Source organism: Artibeus jamaicensis, unplaced genomic scaffold, assembly GCF_021234435.1.
Source record: "Artibeus jamaicensis isolate MK-2021 breed Jamaican fruit bat unplaced genomic scaffold, CSHL_Jam_final contig_3176, whole genome shotgun sequence".
NCBI classification, from domain to species: domain Eukaryota; kingdom Metazoa; phylum Chordata; class Mammalia; order Chiroptera; family Phyllostomidae; genus Artibeus; species Artibeus jamaicensis.
In genome coordinates this window covers 7,154,413-7,170,070 of record NW_026521740.1, presented here as the reverse complement: position 1 = coordinate 7,170,070, position 15,658 = coordinate 7,154,413, and the positions used below count along the sequence as shown (strand labels likewise).

The 15,658-nt window shown below is 42.2% G+C and overlaps 1 protein-coding gene across 1 annotated transcript in view; it reads right to left on the bottom strand.

The window, feature by feature from the left end:
* The window catches only part of UST (uronyl 2-sulfotransferase), a 265,128-nt gene that overhangs the window by 155,216 nt on the left and 94,254 nt on the right, over positions 1-15,658 (bottom strand). The window lies entirely within an intron of this gene.

Here is a 15,658-nt window from a genome sequence, read left to right as displayed (position 1 = left end):
GGAGGAGAGAATAGAGGCCTGGAGAAATCCAGTAATTTGCTCATGGTCACACTGTTGTTAAACTGCAGAGAGGAGAGAAGACTATTTTTTTCCAGAGGGTGCCTGGGCCCTTGCATATCCAAAAAGCCTGCTGGGTGTTCACATCTCCGGCAGCCTGGGCACCGCCAATGTGACCACCTGGCAACACATCTGATCACGTGGGGGAGCCAATGATAGGGACGTTATAATTGGAGACTCTTCTCCAAGAGGGTAACGCTTGTCAGTCCAGGGGGAATCATCTCCACAAAAAGTGAAGCAACAGAAACAAACTATGGGAAATACGAGAAACACAAGGATTGTTAGAACAGTAACTGAGGGAATGAGGTAAATGTCCTCATTGGAGCAGATGAAAAATGATTTTTCAGGAAAGAACAAAAATGACTTAAGAAATTGGAATAAAAAGGGGAAGTAGAGCTTAAGCCAGGGGCAGTTCAAGTGGGAAAACTGATCCAAACATAAGTAAGTGGGTTTGGCTTAAAATCATTTTTTTTTTGTACCGAAGCATCATCTGTCCCCTTTGCTTTGTAATCTACCAATGTATCACCCACTTGATGTCAAGGAGGACTGTTCCCTCACTGGCCAGCTGGACACGGGAGATGGAAAACAGGTTCCAACATTCATGTACGAGACTCTTAAGCACAAACACCTGGCATACTTATGATTGCATTATTTTCAGGAATCTCCAAAATGTGGACAATTTGTTACATCCAAATGACTGTGCTGGCCTCTCCTGGGAACATATGTAAACAGGAAATGATATCTATGTCTGACTAAGTAAAGAGGAGGTGCATAAAAGAATTCAGAATAATGATTGCATAAGTCTAGAGAAAAATTCAGAACTGTTTGTCGATCATGCAATGGGGACAGTTACAGAGGGTTCCCGCGTGCTCACCACACTAATGTGTCTTCCCAGGAGGGATGTGAGGAATCCCAGCATGCTCCGGCATGTCCTCCAGGGCTCAATCTCAAGCATCAGAGAAGGCTCAAACAACTAAATGTTTCTAAAATACTCAAAGTTTCCATAGGAACCAAAGTCACTAAAAACTCCAGAAAGGACTGACAAATGCCTGACTTCTACTTCAAATGCCAAAGGTCGGTACCCCGATTCACGAGTGCCTCATCCTGGTTGTCCATAGGCAACTCATGCTTTGCCAGGACAAACAGAACTCTTTCTTTGCTTTGATTCTGCCCCACAAAGTTCTGCCTCCCCTGTTTCCTTATTGGGTTACAGGATATACCCTTTCCCCATAGGCTCCAAAGCCCAGGAGCCATCCCTGATTCATCTTCCATTATGCCAGCCACACAACTCAGCTGCAAGTCCTATGCACTCAGCCTTTACAGTATTACTCAAATCTGATCACATTTCACCAGTCCCTCTGGGCCACCAAGGAAAGCCCTTGGGTCTCTTCATTGATCGCTGATGTTTTTTCCAATCCACACAGCAATCAGAAGGATCTTTTAACCTTATCAAGCAGACCATGTTAGTCCTCTGCTTAAAATCTGTTCCTCTAAGAACAAAACAGTCAACTCCTTGTATGGTCTATAACCCTACATGACCCGAGCTCTGCCTCGTACCACACCCACCACCAGCCACAACAGCCTTCTCTCTGCTCCGGACATACCAGCCTCTTGTCAGCCAGGGACCTTTTGAACTAGTTCTTTCCTCTGCCAGAAAAGGCTCTTCTCCACCCCCTTCACTCAGGCTCAGCTCAGATGTCCTCTCTCCCTTTCACTGATAAAAGATTTCACTTCTTTCTACACAGAGAAAGGAACAGGGCTGACCAGTGTCAGCACTTGGCCATGGACCACGTTGTTATCTCTCTACCAGCAGCTCCCTGACCTCCCATCCACAGTTGTGTTCCTGCATCATCTTAGGACAGAGGCTCTAAATGCCTTTTCCTCATAACAGAGGTGCAGAAAGGGAAATGAAAAGCTACCTGAATTTCTTCCAATAGAGACAGCAAGTATTTGTTTTCCTAGGGTGTAACTACATTATTATATCATGTGCAGGTAGAGCTTTTCACCCTAGGGTCTTATGCTTCCCCAGTGCAAAGTAAACAAACTGTCAGAATTTTCAGACCTGAAGCTGGTAACCTTTTGGCTGTGGAGATCAAAGGATGAATGCTGTTATCACATGCACGTCCCTGGAACATCAAAGACACTTCCTGCTGTTTAGTCTTACAGAGAATTCTAGTGCAGCTGTCAAGTTTAGGGGAAGGAAGATCAGACCGAAGCCCTCCAGGTCTTTGAGCTTGGAGGTCAGGATGTAAATCTGAGAAGGCAAGGCGGAGGAGGGCTGATGAAGGGTCTGGAGCCAGGACAGAGGACAAGTGCTCGCCTGCTGCCCACTTCCATTGCCCTGTGAATGTCCACTTCTGACCCCAGTCTCTGAACCTAGGCCCCAGCACCCTGTGAGGCAGTACCTCTTATTTTTGGAGGCCTAGAAAGGCCTCCAACATTTCATTTTTTTCAGAAAATGCCTATGCCCTTAAAACTCTGCCTCTAGCTTCCTTTTCGTGTCTGAAGTCTTTTCTTCTGGAATCACGGATTACAGTATCTTGTCAAGCCAGAAAAACAAAAAGGAACAGCATACCCACCATGTTTCCACTCCTACCCTCAGTCAACTTTCAGAAGGGCCTGTCTCTAAACTGCCAAGAAATTGCTAGCTTGGGCTGGCATGGATCTAATCCTCGCACAGAAGTCAAGCTTGTCCAGGCTGCTCAGGTGGGTGGAGGACACAGGTGGCTACTGACCTGAAGCAACACTCTAACCCTTTGAACTAACCCGATAGTAGTCACGTGGCTATGTATGTGGTTAAAATATATGGCTCTATACACCAAAACTACCACCAACAAAACCCTTGTGGTTTAATGGCATTAAAGATGCCCTGGTTAGACAGAGAGTGATCTCAACTTTTGCAACCAGTTAAATCACAATACATTCTAAATCTCACCCTGCCCATCCAACCCTTCATGATGGAGACCTCGCAGGGAGGTTGTAAATATAACCTGAGAGATTGTGTGTGAACATGCAAAGCGGTTAAATCCAAGTACATGGGATTACAACTTGTGGACTTACTAGATTGTATGTGTATTACCAGAGTCTTTGCCAAACAGTATGTTTCAACATCTACCTACTTTAGGCATCATATAAACTATTCACCACAAAGAAGTGTTTCAGGATACTCATGTGAAGTCTGAGTAGGAGTTAGGAGGCCAGGATTTGTGATGTGGAATTTGAAGATTCCTCAATGATTACTATAGTATACTTGGATCTCAGCTGGCATAACCAAGGCATGCTAACCATAAAAATTGTTTAAGTCTTCTGGGACAAGAGCAGTCAGAAAACAGATGTACTATATACTTACATATACAGATTACATCTCACTTAAAATAGAGAATATTGCCAAGAGGTGTCATTCTACTCTGAATAAATTGCTCTACCTCCCAAAATTTTCCATGCACACATCTATAAAGATGAAATAAGCACATAGGTTATTGTAAGGAGTACCCAAGGGTAATTTCATTCCGTGAAAAATACTTAGGACCAAACCTGCACAGAATCAGCACCTGGTAAGTTCACCAGCAGCATTAGTTGGACTATGAGTAGTAGCCAGAGCAGCCTAAGACCTTTCCTCAGAGTCTCTCCATCCTCTTACTCAGTAGTTTTCAACCCCTACCTTCCTGCACATACCACTTGCCTGCAATGATTTTTTTTTAAAGATTTTATTTATTTATCTTTAGAGGGGAAGGGAAGGAGAGAGGGAGAGAAATATCAATGTATGGTTGCCTTTCGTGCATCCCCTGCTGGGAACTGGCCTACAGGGAACCAGCCTGCAACCTAGGCATGTGCCCTGACTGGGAATCGAACTGTGAATGTCTGGTTCGCAGGCCTGCGCTCAATCCACTGAGCTACACCAGCCAGGTGCCTGCAATGATTTTAAGAAATGTTGATACAGGGCCTTGTCTCAGCTATCCTGATATAATTATTCTGGGACAAGTCACTTGACATTTGGTGTTTTCTGAAGTTCTTCAGGTAACTCTAATGTCCAGCCAGGGTTGAGAATCCCTGAGCTACAAAATGCAAGTTAATGTACTCCATAATTCAGGTCGAATCTTGTTTTCCACAAGTAAGAAGTAACAAATCTTATTCAAGCTGATCCTAATCACAGGTCATCCCCCTCATTTCTGGTGAGAGATGATACAGGAGAACGCTGATGGGGTGCTGATGCTCACGGAAGGGCTTCCGGCCATAGAGGAGGCTGGCCGGGCAGCTCTGGGGCGCACCTGCTCCAGGGGACATAACACAACTGAAAAGGGCCACGGCTCACAAGCTTCCCAAAAGTGGGCTGGCACAGGACACTCTGAGCTTACCCCTGACACCACACAGGTTGCCCAAACCTTCCTGGGACTCCACACATCTTTTCATAACTAAATTCCAGAAGTTATCATTTCAGGACATATTTGTGATCTATTGTGCTTCAGGGTAAAAAGAGGAAATAAAGCATAATCCTTCATCTGTTCACAGTATTCTCAGACCCCACTGAACTTAAACAAAGGACATGCTGTTAGTCCTCAAAGACACTAGTATTTGATCCTTACACACACATTAAAGGTCCACAAGGACCTGAAAGGAGAAGCCTCAAAAAAATCTGAAGCAAAGACACGGTCTGGTCCCAGTCTAGTGAGGCACTGCTTCTTCCAGGCTGTTTCCCCGGAGTGGAGAGGAGGTGGGGGCACCTGGTCAACACATGCCCACATAAGCCCAGCAGAAACCAACACAACCGGATGAAGAGGTCACTGCTAGAAGCACTGGCATGAAGAAGGACTATTGCATAGAACCCTCAGGGTGCCAGGCGTGTGAAACAGCAACAGTGGCTCTTGTAGGAGGAAGGGTGGAAGGGAGCCCGGGGCTGGGGAGGTTGTCATTTAATGGACTCAGGAAGATACCGCTAATAGAAGTGACTGCCGCTGATGACAGAGAACAGTTCAGGGGTGAGAGAGGAAGCACTGCAGGCTAAAAGACTTGTCTTCAAATTTCCATCCTGCCCTTTGCCAGTTGAGTGACCTTGGAAATATCACTAATTTCCCTGGGGCTTCCTGTTCCCACTTGCGGTTATGAAAATGAAAAAAGACCTGTATAAAAGCACTTAACATGGCCCCGACTGGGCACACAGTAAGTGCTTAATGAATGATAGCTATTTCCTCATCATGTATTTTCCAATTTACATTTTATCATTTACATGTAATTTTGTATTTTTATTGTTAAGAAAATCAAAGAAACTCCTGAGGCCTGGGGAGTAGTTTACTGTTTAAAGGATGAATATTAACATAAAGTCATTTCCTATTACTTTCTGAAACCAGCTTAATATGTCTCCAAAAATACACAATTTTCCCCCCAATCATTTGAAATACCTTTAACAATGTGCAAATGAACTTACAGAACGTTCAGGGGATTAATATATTCTTGACTCTTAAGTCTTGCATTAGCAGATTTATTTTTGTCTGAATTGGTCCCTGAAGAACAAAAATGTTTTAATTCTAATTCCTCTTATAGAAACCCTAATACGCATTAGTGTCAATGTCAAAAAAGCCACCTCTACACTGTGTCAGTTTTGATCAGACACCAGCAATTCTTCTGAGAGTCATTCTTCCATGGGCTTCTTTTCAAATTATAATCATAAGCAATTGAAATCCTTTTCCCTGTGACTCAGAAGCAGACATTTCACACAGGATTCTGGTTACCTACCACACGATCATTAGGTTGCGTCTCCCCCTGCCCCCCAAGCCCCGGTGGAGTCTGCGCCCCTGATAAGACACTGTTAATGAAGGACTCACTGTTGAAGGCAACACTGAAACCCCAGCTAGTCTCTGCCAAAAAATTATGCTAATGCCACCCTTTCCCCCATTAACCATGGGTTACATTTCTCTGAGAGGCAGCTGTCAGCACGCACCAGCCATGGTTAACAATGAGGAGTTTGTATGCTGGGTAAACATCTCCAATAGCACTGGTTCTTATAATTAAGGCCGCCCAAAGACACTGGGATGGAAGAAAACTGCTTGCACAGCTTTCCTTAAGCTTTAATAAAATTACTTGCCACTGAATTCAGACCAATGGCTCTATTAACTATTAATACTTAAATATATTTATTAAAATACCTTTAAAAGTATCTTGACTGTCCACCCAATGAGTTAACAAAGGCAAAAACATCCTGAAAACACTTCTTGATTCCAAATGATAAAAATGAGCATACCAGACCCTGAAAGATGCAAATTAAACTGTTATCGATTATGATTTAAAAAGTAGCTTCCATTTCTAATAAATTTTAAAAGGAAACGAATGCTTCTCTCTTCATATTCCTGATTAAAAAATACTGCCTTTTCTATAACATATCTTTTTTGTATTAAATATGAATATACATTTTAGAATGACAAGGGTACATTTGCAGAAGGAAATTACTTTAGGAATCAAATGATCAGTGCACTACTGCTGTAATAAAAACCTATAAATATAAATATGACTTATTGCCAAATGAGCTCTGGAGTCCATCGAAATTATACTATGTAATCTCATGCAGATAGGAATGAAGTAGCAAAGGGAGACAGAATCACCTTGGCTCCTGTTTCGGTCCTGGAGGCCTTCCTCTCAGAGTAATTACTACTGTCAACTGACCCCCTGTGTAGCTATAACACAGCCCCAGCCCTGCTCACTGTCAGGCTCTACCCAGCAGCCAGGTAAGACCTCTTCTATCAGGATCTAGCCACCATGCAGCCACCATGAGAACTGACATTTTCAATCACATGCTTGCTGTATAAAGCTCCCCTAATAACTATAGTGGAAAATAGGCAGGATGAAGATAATTAAGCATCTAACCTTGAAGAAACAAACAAAAAAAGGACAAAATACCAGCATCTGCATTATCACCATTGTGGTTTTAGAATCATGCTGATTGAGGCTTTAGTGCTAAGCACTCTATACACCTCTTCCCATTGGGTTTCCATGACAACCTCTGGGGTAGGAACTACCATGATCCCCCATTATCAACAGAGAGAGCCAAGGCTCAGGAAGGTGAAGTGACCTTGGGATGTCAGCCAGCTAATCAGCAGGAGCTCCTGGATTGGACCACAGCTGCACCCACACACTCCTTGCCTCGCTCAGAGATTCCAGTCTGGGAGCCACAGAGGGTTTTAAGATGTGGAACCCTTCAACTCTCAGGGAAGCTCACGATGGCCACCCAGAGCTACTTTGGGTGGCCAAAGCAGAGTAGGGTCTCAGCTCTCAGGACCTTAGGCAGAGGGTTACCCACCCACTGAGGACATGAACCTGCAGGCTACTGAAGAGCCCAAGGAGCTAACAACATAGCACTCAGGTGTGAGAAGGGGACAAGTTAAGTGGCCCCAGATTCCAGGGGCAACTTGGAACCTCTGGCTACCATAGGTTCATTTCTAACTGATGTTCCATTGAAGTGGGTCCTGGCTAATTATGAGATGCCCACTCTGTGAGTGTGTGCTTTTCTGCAGAGTCATCATTATTTTGAAATATTGATATAAAAAAGTAGCTTGGCTTAGAAACCCATTCATATTATTGCAAGAAATATCAACATTACATACAAGTAGAGAAACAGAAGCTGTGCTTGATTCTTTAAATGTAACTTAAATTGATGTAAATTGTGATAGGCTGCATAATGGAACTCAGAGTTGTCCACATCCTAATGCCCGGAACCCGTGCCTATATAAACTTATGGGTTATATAGTCCCGTAAAAAGTGACTCTGCAGATATGATTAAGTTATGGATCTTGAGAGGGGAAGATTACCCTTGATTATCCAGATGGGCCCAATATAATCACAAGCGTCCTTATAAAAGAGAGGCAGGAAGGTCAGGGTTGGAAGGAGACATGACACCCTAAGAAGAGGTCAGACTGATATTGTTAAAAGAGGAAAGAAGCAGCCCCAAGTCAAGGAATGCAGGTGACTTCTAGAAGCTGGGTAAGGAAAGGAGGAGATTCTTCCCTGGAACCTCCAGAAGGAACACATCCCCACTTCCACCCTGATATGAGCTCATTAAAACCAATTTCAGATGAACTGTAAGATAGTAAATTTGTGTTGTTTATAAGCCATTAAATTTGTGGTGATTTGTTATAACAGCAATAGGAAATTAACACAATTTTAAAACAATTGCACATTTTTTAAATCTCCTCTTTATATGAATAAAATTTCTCGTCAGTGGTGACTGTCAAAAATTTGAGAAAATTTTCATTGAAAATGCTAGAGAAAGAATTGGATGAAGCATTGCAAGTTTGAAACCTAAAAAAAGCTCATCACTCTCTATGATCAATTGATAAATTTCGTGATAAAATGATAAACTTCATTTAAAAGTTTGCCACAACTTCAAAACTACATATCTCCTCTCATATTTGGCATTTTGTTTTTCTGAAAAATTATATAATAAGGAGAAAATGTAATAAAATACTTTCATCAAGCTTCATATAGAAACCCCACCCCGCCACCGCCAGTCCTTACCAGTCTATTTCAGTGTGCCGTAAAAACATCATTTCCTAAGTATTCCATGATTGGAAAAGTTGCAACACACTGCTCTACTTAACCAACACATCAGGCCTCAGCTGAATGGAGGGCTGTCTTTGTAAAAGGGCTTCAGTCCAACCAAACTGCCATCGCTCTAAATTTAGACTTTCTCTTCGTCTTTGTTATTAGAGCCAGTGTGGGCCACACCTATCATACACCTACACCATGCACCCACCTCCCATATAATTTCAGAAAAGGAAAATAACCACAGATATCATGTAGTCCGACCCCTCAGCTTATGGAGGAAATAACTAAGCACAGAGAGGTCAACACACATGGCTGGTTAGTAGTTATCAGAGGTTAAGAATTGACCCAGGTCCCTGGTGTTCATTCCATAACAGAGCAGTCTAATCACTGTTCCTGCCATGTTTTACCCTGAATGGTATTTTCAAGTTTAATCACATAGCTTAATCTCCAAACTTGAAGATGAATGACTTTGGGCTATTCTTACATAATCAAATTCTTTCTCTCAGGAAAAAGATATATCATCATTGAGAGAAGTTAGAAAGACGATGTACTTCCAACATTAAAGAACATTCCCAGAGAGAGTAGTTTAAATGCCTCGCATGTTGCTGCAGGGGGCTTACAACCTCTCGGGACTATGCATTTAGATGTTCAAGTCTTAACAGGCTTTGTTGACAAGTAATGCTTGTGAAGATCAACTTCCATGAATGAATCAAACACACATGAGATCTGTCCCTGTGCAGAAATGTGAGCTGCACTGTTGTAATGGAGTCAGGCACAGCAACATGTAGAGGATGTCTTCTGGCTAAGTCTTAAAGAAAGTAGTGGCAGGCACCCCTGGCCAGGGTTCCCAGTGCCTGGGATGCAATACTTGGAGACGGGCAGGGCATCTACATATCCCTGCAGAATGGCAAGTCTAAGTTAACAGTATCCTTATGACCTTGAAATCATATATCCTCATGATCTTGAAATCAAGATAAGAAGATGAAGTCTAATTCGAGGGGCAAAGGGAAGTTTGTGCAAAGCCAAGGGCTTCAGGGCACATCTGAAATAAGCTTATGTATGTATGGAGCTCCCATGTCCCTCTGCACCATCTCAGCAGCATCCCCATCAACCCAGAAAGAGAAGCAGGACGGGAAGAAAGCTGAACCCAAATGCACACAGCTGGGAGGTGTCAGAGCTAGACTTGGACTTGAGTAGAAGGTCTTAGGAACCCCACAGCACACCACATCAGGGTTCTGTGCAACAATGGGAAGATTGGTGGGTATCTTGTGGTACCATGTGGACAAAAACATCAATCACCACTGTGAGCCTGGAGGAGGCTGAACCCACAATGTGATGAAAGAAGTCTGAGGACTAAGTGAGGAAGCCCCATGGGAAACTCATCAGTAGGCCTTTGTGACATTCCAGGAGCGAAATAACTCTTGTTGGGTTACAGATCACTGCTTGCTTGAAGGCTGGTATCCAAACATATCTTTTAATGGATAAAAAAGATTTTCTGTTCCTAGCTCTGCCTCCTTGCTTTATGGGTTTCTAGGGCATGGCCTAAAGGCACTGGTAAATGAGTGTGTCTTTTATATTCTTCATGAAACTGTAGTATGTTTCACATAGAAATTACTTATCATTTGCCAATTGTTCTCAAGCTTTAGGGAAATGAGTATGAAGGAACATTCTACGGGATGTTCCAAATAAACTGCACTAACAATATGCATGCCAACAAGAGATCTGAAGAGCGGCTCCTAAATGCTGAGGCTGATTGAGAAAGCGCGCGGATGAGACGGGGCGGATGGCAAAGTCGGTCTCACACACACGTTGTGGTGTGGACACAACTACCCCATCTGAATGATGCTTTCACATAAACGCTCAAGTCTATGAACTAAGACCAGGAAGGGGTCTTAGTTTCTTCTTTATTAGGTCTTCAAGCCTAAAAAGGATTTTTAATAGAGCAGCAGGAATTATTGAAATCACTCAGAACACTAATCCTCAGAAAATTAACTAGCAATCTCTCATATGAACATGGTGGTATCTATTTAAAAAAAAGAGTAAGTTTCAAAAATTGTAATCTCTCTCCTTTTTTCTACCATCTCTTTAGTTCTAGTTTTGTATCAGATTTAATAGGATTTAGACAAGATTTTGTAGTTGGTAAGACTATAATATAAAAGTTTGGGAAGATAAAAGTGGATTCTTATACTTTCATATGTTATTCTGTAGGCACAGATAAACCCGTTGTTCCTGCCAAAAAAAAATAAGCTAAACAAATAGGTGCTTAAAAATCATAAAATCCTCACCAAAATGAGTTGAGGCACAAGGGAAAGAATGAAGGATAAAGAATGCCCGTTTGCAGTGAAATCTACCTACGGGATGTGACCTTGGCCAAGGTCTTCAAGTTTCTGAGTTTTGGTTTCCCCATAGGTAAAGCAGGAAGAATAAAACTTACCTCACACAGCTGGGGAGATTTGAATTACCATTTATAAACTGCCTGGCATGCACACAATAAAGTGTACTTGTTATGATTATATTTAAAATAGACTTAATTTAAAGACATGGTAGGTTAAAGAACACCCCTTCTGAGTAATTACATACATAAACATCAGCCCGGCACTGAAATATACATCCCTCATTATGCACTACAATGGCCTGTCGCTGCCTTCCTCCGCGTTTTTCGGGTTTTATGATGGAAGGTTATACCTGGGCATGAATGAAACGTAATTTTTAACACCCTGGCAGGATTTAGGTATTCCTAGGCTTCCATTACTATCCTGAAAGATACAGTGCACTGAAGGTCATAAATACTCTCTAGTACAGAGTAGATCAGGTTCTTTTCTAGCAAAGTCTTAACTGTGCTTTCCCCCAACAAAGTGATTTGGGGAGTGCACTTTCTTACACTCAGAAGAGGAATCCTTCCTATAATGCTGGATGAGTTGAATTCATCACAAATCTGAAAATAGTAACAGTCTTTCAAAGCGGCAGTGAGCGCTTTGCTGGCCCACTGAAGGGCTGGGTCTGAAGGTAGAGGCAGGCATAGGACCTGGGGGCAAAGGCCGAGTTCTGCTAGAAGAAAATTGGACAGGGTCCATCTTTGCATTAAATCCAACAGCTAATTTCCTGGTCTTCATACTTAAGAGTGCCAAATACATTCAACCCTACTTAATGTTAACTTGCCTGTTGGAAAATGTTGCTTCTTTTAATTTTATTTTAATTGTTGTTCAAGTACAGTTTTCTGTCTTTCGCTCCCATCCCAGCCCATCCCCCCAGCCCTCCTCAGTTCCCTCCCATTTCCACCCTCTCTAGTTTTTGTCCAAGTGTCCTTTATACTTGTTCTTGTAAACCCTTCCCTTTTTCCCCTGAAATTCCCTTGAAATTCCCTCCCTTCTCCCCTCTGGTCAGTTCTTACTAAAAAAAATTTCTCCAACAGCAGAAAACAGCAATGACATAAATGGATCTGGGCTTCCCCCAAATAACTTAATGGTTACAGTGCAAAGGGAGGATCAGCTCATCAAAAGACAGAACTTTCCATCTGAGGAGCTGTCTGCGGTGGCATGGGTCTCAGAGCAGTGTCCTCCTAGTGGCAGAGATGAAGTCGCGATGACCAGCCCAGCCTAACGTTATAGGAAAGACCCCTCACTGGACTGGATGGAAGGAAGTGCGTGGTGACCTCCCAGCCCTCCTTCCAGCTCTCAGGTCCTCTGAAGGCCCCTTATGGCAAGAAGCAAATGACTTTGAAAGTCACCGTATTTATCATGTAGATTTCAGTCATACAAGTCAGTATGAATAATATAAAAAATAGGGATATTGATAATATCAAGCAGTCATTTGAATATGAACATGTTCATTTCAGCACAGTATTTGATATATGAAATGGCTTTAAAAGATAAATTTATATATACTTATTATAAATATAATCAATATATGTTGATTATAAATAAATGTATTAACATTACATGTAAATACACATATCAATATATTTTTATATAATACAGATAAGGTTGTATATACACATATATATTCAACTGTGCTTTAGAAAAAGGCAGAACTGGGAAGGAGGGGAAAGCTGGTTAATGCAAAATGTGTTTTTCTGTCAGGAACTCTATGCCAGGCAAAGGACATAAGTGTCATAGACTTTTCTCTATTGTGAGTGCCAGGCAAACATGCCCTGACTGATGCCCACTGAGGCGGTAGGAACTGGTGCTGCATGGAGAGGGGCTGGTCTAACTTCAAGACATGGGACCGAAAGAGTTGAGCAGAGGAGGACTGAAGGATTCTTGTTAAGGATTTTGTAGCTCAGAGTTTACAAGAGAAGCCACAGACCAGGCAAAGTGATGAACAAGACTCTGGCTGGTCTAGAGACTGCGAACACTTCAGATTTTAGCAAAGCCATTACAAACCTTAAAAAAAAGAAAAAGAAAAAGAAAAAGCTCCACAAGGCCTGTAAAAAGATAAATCATAAGAGGGGATGTGACTGATTTTACATGTAACCGAGAATAATTGAAGAAACCACTCAGCAATGGAGAGAATATATTTCGTGCTGGAGCAAGGAAGCACTGGGGCAAAAATAACTTACAAGGATTATAAAAACAATAATGCAGGCTTATAAATAATAGGAGATATTGAATATGCTAATGAAATCGTGACAATGAAAACTAGAAATAGAGCATTAGGTTATACTACTTAATAGAAATAGGAAGCAGTGGAAAATGGATTTTTCGGTAGGGAAGCCTTGATCCTTTCCTGCAACAGAGAAAAACAGGGAAGGAAATGAGTATCTTCTGGGTGCCAGTTGTGAATCCTGCATTGGGCAAATCATTACATGTGGCTCTCTCTTCAATCTCCAGGTGGATATTGTTTTCCCAGGTTGTAGAGGAGGAGACAAAACCTTTCCTAAGAAGGGACAGCTAGCCACCAGCAGGGCCAGGACGGACCTGGAGCGGTGCACTTCCAGAGCCCACCGTAGACTCCCCCTCATACTCAGACCTGCCACGTGCTGCTGGTTCTGCCTGCCTAACACCGGAGATTTAATAAAATCAGGGAGTTTGAAAAGGCTTTCAAATCAGCGAAGGATGTAAAATTAGGGGGCTTTTCACAGGCTTTAAAAAGCATATCATTTTATTTTTTTTAGTTAACACAAACAATAATCAACATTTGCTACAAAGTGGGGAGGAATTCTACAACTCCTGCTACGCACCACACACGTCATCTGAAGCCATATAACCAATGTCACACAAGGCTGACATATTTGTAGGAGATATTTGTCTAGGGAAGATAATTTGTTTCGATTGAAGAGACTCATTCTAATTTTAAATAAGTGCCATGCACAGTCCCAAAAACATTTAAGTCAAGTTTATAAGACATTTAAGAGATGTTTACAATTATAGTGGATAGTTTTTGTTTTTTCCTCACCTAAAGTGTTTTATTCCCACTTTTTACCCACCCACATTTTAGCCACTTACACCCCATCTTTACTTCTTTGATTAAGGCTGTTTTTCAAAACTCAGCTACACTCACTCATCTCTCTTTTGAATTTCCACCATTAGAGTGAGAGGGGAGAGAAAGACAAGAGAAAGGGAGATTGGTGAAAAATATAATATTTATATAAATATAGTTATATATACTTTTATATATTCATATTCTTATAAGTATACACATTAAAAGTATCTTTTTCCAACATGGAGAGAAGGGTTTGCACTAGTCCTGATAGTAGCTAAATGTGATTGCTGCATGTTTCATTTCACTTAGGCATGAACCCAGCTGTTCCCAAAACCAAGTGTTTTCTCTTTCTTTACATTCTTTATACTAAAAATGAAAAGTAAACAACTTTTCCTAAAAGTCAAGGAATTTTTTAAAGAGAACTGATTTCTCCCTGCTGTACCACAGAATTAAACCCCATGCTGAAAACTCAGTGCTTGACTCATGTTTATAGAGAGTCACTCCTAAGCTTTAGATACTGCGACCCCATGCCCCAAAGGGCGCCTGAAAGACAATTTGAAAAGTGGGTCCTTTTGTTACGCCTCCCCAAAGATCATGTCGAGCACCTATTCCAATCACTAATGTTACAAAAATCGCCTCCCCAAGTACCAGCAGACAGGGCTGTATTTTGAGCCGAATTCCTCTAACATCAATCATCTTCGAAGGGGCAGCACCAAACAGCCATCCCAGCACTAAACGCATCACATACGTTTTACCAGCCGCCCGAATGACACTCACTCTAGAGGCCAATTAATTTCTAAAGGTTCAAAGCCCACGGGACGTTCACAATCAGAATTGCTTCTAGACCTAAATACTGCAAAGTACAAAGTAGTGTTTTTTACTCAAAATCTGTAAAATCTAGATTTTAAATCTTTTAGAACAAAACCATGATACACATAATGCAAACTGATTTATAAGTATTTTTATTAGCACTGACAGAGAAAATTCGCATCGACCATTTGGAACACTGTAGGCTGAGGGAAAAACAAGAGCAACCGGAGGAAAAACTCCTGGCCTGCATCATCACGCAGAAACCTGGCCTCTGGACCATCCTATTGCCAAGCTGCCATCCTTTCCTTTGCTATGACCATTGATTATGAAATTCGGGGAAGCAGGCCAGGGGCGGTACCAATCACTACATCAATACCAGCACTCCCACCCGACTCCTGCAGTGCTTCCACGGTCTCAGAAGTCAGCGGCGTGTGAGTTTGCTTCACCCACAGCCTCACCTCCCTCACAGAAGCAATGCCGCCTAAGGACCGCACGCTGACCTGCTGGGCCCCTGGAGCACATGAGTCTGTTTACACAACATCCTTCCATCACGTGGCTGCCGGTAAACATTACTCTTTACAATCAATGTGAACTTGGGTTTTTCCATTTTCACCGGGTTCTGGATTCTCGTCTGGCGAGTATCCTTGTCCCCTGACAGCATAACCACCACCCTGTGGTTTCTCAACCACTAGTCTCCGGGCCTGGATCAGACAGAGAAAACAAACACAGGTGGAGGAGCCTGGCTGTGCTTCTCCCTCTTACAACAGCTGGGAAATTTTGTAAGAGGTAAAAGCCCTTCAAGGACACCTGGAATTTGGATCTGGCTTCACCATTAACC